General features: G+C 41.0%; 1 long non-coding RNA gene across 1 annotated transcript; it reads left to right on the top strand.

Moving 5' to 3' along the window:
• The first annotated feature begins 1,637 nt into the window (after positions 1–1,637).
• On the top strand, positions 1,638–7,124 carry LOC139076945 (uncharacterized). Its single transcript, XR_011529036.1, has 5 exons — positions 1,638–1,982; positions 2,533–2,641; positions 5,094–5,285; positions 5,512–5,627; positions 6,997–7,124. It is a non-coding gene; the product is annotated as an uncharacterized lncRNA (long non-coding RNA).
• The last annotated feature ends 420 nt before the right edge of the window (positions 7,125–7,544 follow it).

Raw genomic sequence — 7,544 nt, 5'->3', positions numbered from 1 at the left:
TAACTTCCATCTGGAGAGATGAGAGAGTCTTTGTGAATACAGGCCAGGTATAGCCTGAGAGAGAAATGTAAAAGTGAAGACACATGCTAACCAGCAAACGTGGTTAACCCACACAGCTACATATTTCAGGAGGTTCCCCCAGCCTCCATCATACACAGGGCTGGCAGATGCTGTGTGTCTTTGAGCAAATTGTATTCTCTCTTTCACCCTATTTCCTTACCTATAGCTTGAAGGAAATGGCCTATTAGACTAACACAGGCCACATTCTGTGGCTCCATATTCGGATTCTGATTGGATCGGTAGCCAAAGAAAGAAGCAGTCCAGGGGTGGGAAGAGAGATCTGTAATAGATTCCTGAGCAACTGTTGCAGAGGGAGGGTTGGTGGGATATGTAGAGCTGAGGGAAGATGGAAACTCTTCTATGAGCCCAAAGAAAGGCCTGGCTCTGGGAAGAACCTGTCCATAGCCACGTGAGGGTAAGGTTTGAGGTCCGTCTTGTTGTCCCCACCATTTGGAAAACTGTATTCTTGCCTTTCCTTTCACTTAATGGTTTACATGGTAAAAAGGATTCTGGGCTGGTCTTTGAACTCAAGTTACTTTTTGGGCTGGTTGATAGGCTGCGTGAACTCAGAAGTCCTCCACCTGTTAGATTTCTAGGGGGAATTCCCATGAAGCTACAATTCAAGAAATATAAATGCAGTACCAATCACAACACTGGTGCATAGCGGGTATCCAGTAAATACCTACTGGAAATCAGGAAAGATGTGCTTGAAACAAGCTAAGGGCAGTTTTCCAAATGATCCAGCACCTCTTTTTCTGGTGATAATGATTCTGGGGCCCTGCTAGAGATTTGACACTTTCTCTCCCATCAGCCACCCTTTTACATTTTATTGGCAAAAAGTTACTGTATAATTTCCAGAGGGAACGATGCCATAAAAATAGACATTGAATCAGTGGACAATTAAGCATCCATTAATAAAAATATGCAGTCTATGTTCTTAGGAAAGTGCAAATGAAACAATATTAAGTGGAAAAGTCAAATAAAAATTATTATATGCACTCTATAATTACTATAATGGTTACATATGGAAAGACTTAAAATAGGCCAAGGCATGATGAAACTGGTTGTTTAAGCCAAAAGAATAAAGATATAATTCATTGTGAAATTGATTTAATCATAAATTCTTTTTCTAATGAAAATATCATTGTACTTTTTCTCATTGTTGTTAAAAATCTAAACTGTACGGAGAGTGTAAAAATCCATATATAATCTCACCCCTCAAGGGGTAACCACTTTTACCAGACTGTAGGAATACTTTGAGATTTTTAATGCCTATATAACCATACTTACACATATTTCTCCATAAATGGAACTACATTCGGCATTCTATATTATATTATTTTTATTTTTAATATCAATAGTTTTTTATGATAGTGGAAACAATATAAGCTTATAAAATCTTCAAACAATAAAAGATAAAAATCAATTTAGATACAAGTAATTCCAGAGCTTCAAATACAAATGACAAGGTAGGGTCTTTTCCTTAATTGCCATCAACATTCCGATCAGGTGGAGCCCAACAGTTCCTGTGTGCAGCAGCCTCATTGTAAAGCTATGTCCTCCAAGGTCCAGAGGGAGGGCAAGAGCGGAATTCTGACGGTGTGGGGGAGGGGGAGGAGGACTTCAGCCCCATCTGTCATTTGTGCCTGACCTGTCAAGACAAGGCTCCATGGACTTCTCCACAAGGAAGGAGAAGTTGCCTCTTTTGTTAATTAAATAGATGTGGCATCCAGGGAGTCCGTGAGTGAGCCGCAAAGAGGAGGCTGGTGAAAAGCTGTCACAGATGTGCCAGTGGACCCCACAGGCTTGGTTTTGATTTTCTGCGTTTCCATCCTGCTTTCCAAGGAGGCCTCCTGTCCATATTTTCCGGATCTCGGATCTGTGTACCTTCTTTCCCAAGGGATGCTTGTCAGCTAAAGGAGGTTATTATTCATTATTTTCAGGTCATTCTAGCTAATAGGACTGAGGTTTTCCTGAGGTCACATGCCAGTGCTGCTTCATCTTTAGACCAGGCAGGCTGGAAAAACACCTTCTCCTTCTGCTGTGTAACTACGAGAGTAATGAAGTAATGTGAGGCCATGCAGCTCAGCGTATGGCATTTCCTTGGAGAGCAGAATCGTAGGAATGGAGGCCCAGGAAGTTAGTCTTTAGGCAGAACAGTCTCACTGAAGCCTCTCAGATACACTAGAATTGCTGTAACGCAGGCCTCATCGAGTTTGGGGACCTGTGAATGCCGGCCCCCGTAAGCATTTGCATTTTCCTGAAGCAAGAGTCTAATGCATACATCAGACTCAGAAACAGATTTGTGACGCCCTAAAATGTAAAAATCCCTTATGTTATAGATCCAGACCTGCCATAGCAGACACTCGGTGCTCTGGCCAGATTCTCAGCCACTCTTTTACTCTTTCAGCACACTCTTCTCCCAATTCCATTGGTTTTCTTCCAAAGGCTTACATTTGTGATTCTTTTTAGAAGCTGAATATCTGGAATTTATACTCCCCTGGGGAAGCCCCGGCCAATGATGGACTGGTCAAGAAGTATGAAAGCCCAGCTCCCTTGCCTCCAGAGAGGACAATCTGACGTGAGTTTTCTACTGCAGTGTGCCAATGGACTTGGGCTGGAGTTGGATCTTTACAGGAAATTGTTTGACTTCTTCGCTTCCACATCTTATTTCCCTTACTACCTTACTGGATTCTCCTGGGAGCACTTTCTTAATAACTTGGTCACGCACAGTCCTGGTCTCAGGGTCTCCTTCTGCGGAAGCTGCCCTAAGACAACTGAATACAGCATGCCAGTAGGATGGGGCCAACAGTCTCTTTGCCCCTGAACCTCTCAAAAAACTGATCACAGCCTAGAAATGAGATGGGTGGTCAGGGACATGCTGGGGCATGGTAAGAGGCAAAGAAAGAATATGAAGCAGACGGATGCGCATGGAAGCAGAGAAAAAGGAGAGGAAAGAAGAAGAAGGTTTGGTAAGAAACGATAAGAGGGTCACTCATGTATTCATTCACTTGGTATCATGTTACACTGGAAAAGGTTTCAAATAAGAACGAAAGGTCCTAGGTTTTTGTTCGAACTCCATAAATTAGTAATGCAAATACAACTCTAATGAAGGCCTTAGACAAGTCACTCAAATTCTCTGAGCTTCAGTTTTCTTGCTTTGAATCAGGGATCACAATACTTAATTCACAGGATTATTGGATCAAATAAAACAATGGGAGTGAAAACAGCTTAAAGTTGGAAAACATAATGAAATTCTGTCTTTACTAAGCGCTTTTGTGCGTCTCATGATTTAGACTACATTAGTACTTTATGTTACAAAAAGCATTTGAGATATGCTGCTGTCATACAAGAGGTTTTAATCTAACTGGAGAAACAAAACAAACACAAAGGGAATAGCTAATAGCACGTAAGTCTGTATCTCTATATAAAAATATGTAGACAACGAAGGTAACAAAGATTTCAGAAGATGATGGGGTCACAGTTGCCCTGAGGTAGGGGCTCATGGGTTAAGTCATGTCTTAACGTTTCCATGAAACCTACTCTTCTTTATGGAATACTCTTCATGTCATTGGAAATTAGTTATTTAATGTCGGGCTTTTCCACCAGATTGTAAAGTACAGATCATATCTGAGTTATTCACCTCAGAGTCTCCAGTGCCTAGCACATAGTTGGGGCACAATAAGTATTTCCTAATGAATAAGGGATGTGAGCTGGATGTTTTAGGGTAGGTAGAATTTGAATAGGCAATTTAAAAATATGTTGCAATGTGAATGAAAGTGGAAACAGTGGAGAAACCTATTTAGACTCAAACAGGCTTCATGCTCAGCATAGGAGGAGAAAAATTTGGAAATGGAGGGTAAGAGTCACATTATAAAATCGTTTTGACTGTCAAAGAGACTGTTAGAGCTTTGCCCATGGGGAGTCAATGGAGGTTTTCTAGTAGCACCACATGGTGGAATCAGTGCAATAGGAAGATCTTGGTGGCAGCTGAGTGGGCTATGCTGTGGGGATATGTCAGCGGGATAGAGCTCAATTACAGAGCTGATGCAGTAACGCTGAAACACGGGGGCTGGTAATTAGACTAAAGAGTTTCTAGAGGTAGAGTTGTCTAGACAACTGCCAACAACAAAAGGCAGTCGTCTAGAGGTAAAAATCTTTGCCAAAGCTCACCTATCTTGTCCTAGCTTCCCTTTCAGAACTTAACCAGAGATTAAACTTTGGTGTTAAAGGACATAAAGCCTCAATTTCTCATTATTTTCCAACAAATGAGTTGGCCAAGAATAGACTCACATAAAACTAGAAGGTAAAGTCGGACTACTCATCTGATGTATTCACCAACAAGTGTCCTTTTTGATAGCATTCAGCTATAAACTGAAACACCTCCATGGGCGAAGACCTCACTCACTACTTTCCATGGCAGCCTGTTCCATATAAGTATTATTGAAATACAGGGTACGCCGACATGACTGATGATTTTTTTCAAGAAACTCCAAAAGAATTAGCCTACCCCTTGGTATAGGACTGGCAGTCAGAAAACTTAGATTCTATTTGCAAACAAGTTGCTGGGTGAAATTGGACAAATCATTTCTTCTAATTTTACTTCAGTTGTCTCATCTTAAAAATGATAATGTTGGATAGATCATTGATTTTCAAACCTGGGTACTCATTGCAATCACTTAGGGAACTTATTAAAACCATACCAAACCTTCTGGATCAGCATTTTGGGGAAGTGGGCTCAGGAATCATATCATTAACAAACTCTCAAGTGACCTTATGACACCAGCCTGGATCTGGTGCAGACAGATGCATTTGGGAACCAATGGACTAGACTATCTCTATGGTCTTCTCCAGCTCTCAAAATTCAATGTAAGAATTTTGTTCTGTGATTCCTATGTTAGTGATAATACAAATAGTCATATAATTGTGATCTTTTTGTCAGAATACACCAGCTTAGATTTTAAAAGGGGGTTGGAGTAGGGTCTCACTGGGACATATACTAATAAACACCCCATTTCCGCTCTTCTTCTCAGGTTCTGGTTCTGATGTGCGTTCTTCTTCCCTGGAGAGACATGTGCCCATCTCTGAAACCCAAGGATCCCTCCAAAAACTACCTTGGTGCTTCTGTTTTCACTATGTCCTGTTAAAGGCAATTATACTAGGCTGTGCCAGAGGTGCCACCACGAGTCAAAGCCACCAAGCCTGCTGAGACTGCTGATGAAAAGGTCCATAGGCATCACGAAACTGCAAGCAGATGAAATGGGATTCATCTCATATTCTAATTCAGACCCATTGCTGTTGAGAATTCAGAGACTACAACAGGGCTGGGAAAATGCTGCGACCAATGAACTATGTCTGTTATGGGTACATGAATGGAAAATGATGGTATGTCTGGGATTTACCATCTAGTCCAAATCACTTTTATTTTTGGCTGTTTGTTATGTTTCACAGATGAGAGCACTATCGACCAGAGAAAGACACGCAAATTTCCACAAGTACTGCTGAGACACCAGTTCGCTCAAACAGAATTTTGGTTGGAGGCAGCTGGCCAATGTGCAGGACTTGAGGTTTGTGGTATCCTTGTGTGTGTGTGTGTGTGTGTGTGTGTGTCGTGTCCCTTTAGGAACCCAGGCAATACTGCACATTGCAATGCAATGCCTCCTGTGCACAGTCTATGTGGACTTTCCAGATGTTTATCTGTGCTTTCGAAGTTAAAATAAAAATCTCTGTAGGATTTACCCAGGCAGCATGATCCCAGGACAACAACTTCCTGCATTTTCTAAAAGTTGCTGTTTCCCCTTTGTTAAAGGGTCACTATAAAACAACACTTCCTTTGCAGACAGCCTGGGCCGCTGGACAGATTAGAGAACTCTGGGGATTTGCAGCAGATGCTGGAGCTTTTAACCCCTGGGTCGCTCTCTCATCTCTCACCCGGATTAGTCCTGACAGCTGTTCAGGAGCTTCCTTGGAAGGAAGTGCCCAGCTGCTTTTCTCAAGACAATCGCCATCAAGTGATGATGGAACCTTTTCGAAAGTCTTGAAATACATTTGGTCAATCCTTTTACTCCAGTTGTCTGTCATTCCACAAATCCACAGAGATCTACAATGTATGAGGGAAGTTTAATTGTCACAGAGCGAGAAGGCACTGAACACTAAAATAGGTAGTGATGTCTAGAGCCAAAGCTCTGTCCATGGGCCACATGTGAGCAAGGTTTTCTCCACATATAATCCTGGTTGCATGGTAGGTGCTAGAAAAATATCACTTCTTGAATTGAAGAGGAGGTTCTCTGCCATGTTTCAACAGAGATCTTTATTCTCCGCCATGCCCTCTTCCCAGAGTGATGTCCAGCACACTTACAGTACATCCTGCAGGCTGAAGTTGTTCAATGGCTTGGTTAAGTCCAACCCACTCAGAAATATAACATAGAATTCACCTCGGAAAATATCAGTTTGCATGGTGATTATGTGATCGTTGATTTTATCATAGGAATGGAGACTTAAGTGGGAAAGAACATATTCTAAATGAGATTTTTTAATATTATTGACCTAGAGCAATAAGTCACAACGTTTTCAACTAAAGGACACCTCATACTCAGGAACCCCTCCATCCACAGCTGTGGTCACACTTTTAGCATTCATGGAATGGCAAAACACTTGTCTACTTGAGATCTCTGGAGTTCTCATCATAGCCCCCAGTCTCCCTAATTCTCCCTCCACCTCCTTCACAGATCAAGGCGTCTGACCCGGAGGATCTGAGCATGCGCGCATTCTTATACATAACACTATCTGTTGAAATACCCAGTGGAGTCTCTCTAATTATGCTTTGCTTTCATAAATGTACAACAATCATAAGAATAGGATGCAGAAAAAAGCAACGACAGTTTTCAACCCAGGTTACTATTTATTTATATTTTTTGGTATTCCAAATCTTTCCAGAGACTAAGACAGCTCCAATGATCCCTATGAGATGAAACGCTTGCTCTGATGTTGCTGCCACTGCTGTTGTTATTATCATTTCTTCTGCTTTTGTAAGAACCCTTAATAAATTCTTGGGGATAGTCTTAGAGTATTGTTAGACTTTATTTATTAAAAGAAGGTATTTTGGAGAATTGTGGGATAATGGAGAGATCACTGGATTAATACTCGGAAGACCCATTTTGATTATTAGGCTGAGAATTTGGCCATGTGGCTTAACCCTCCCGAGCCTCAATTTTGTCATCTATAGGTCAAAAAACACAGTTCCTGTTCCTACCTCACAGCAGAGTTGCAGAGATCAAATACATGAACGGATATGAAAGAACTTGCAGGCTATTAAAGTTTTGTGTGGTACTGATAATACATTTTTTCTGATTATAAGAGTAAAGGTAATTTATTATGGAAAATTATAAAATGTAATGAAGTATGAAGTAAATTAATATAATTCATAATCTTGCAATTCAGAAATATCACCTTTTAAAATTTTGACTTGTAAACTTCCACACTAT

This window comes from Equus przewalskii, chromosome 18, assembly GCF_037783145.1.
Source record: "Equus przewalskii isolate Varuska chromosome 18, EquPr2, whole genome shotgun sequence".
Classification (NCBI taxonomy): Eukaryota; Metazoa; Chordata; class Mammalia; order Perissodactyla; family Equidae; genus Equus; species Equus przewalskii.
Note: the sequence above shows the minus strand (reverse complement) of the source record. Positions and strands in the feature narration are given on the sequence as shown.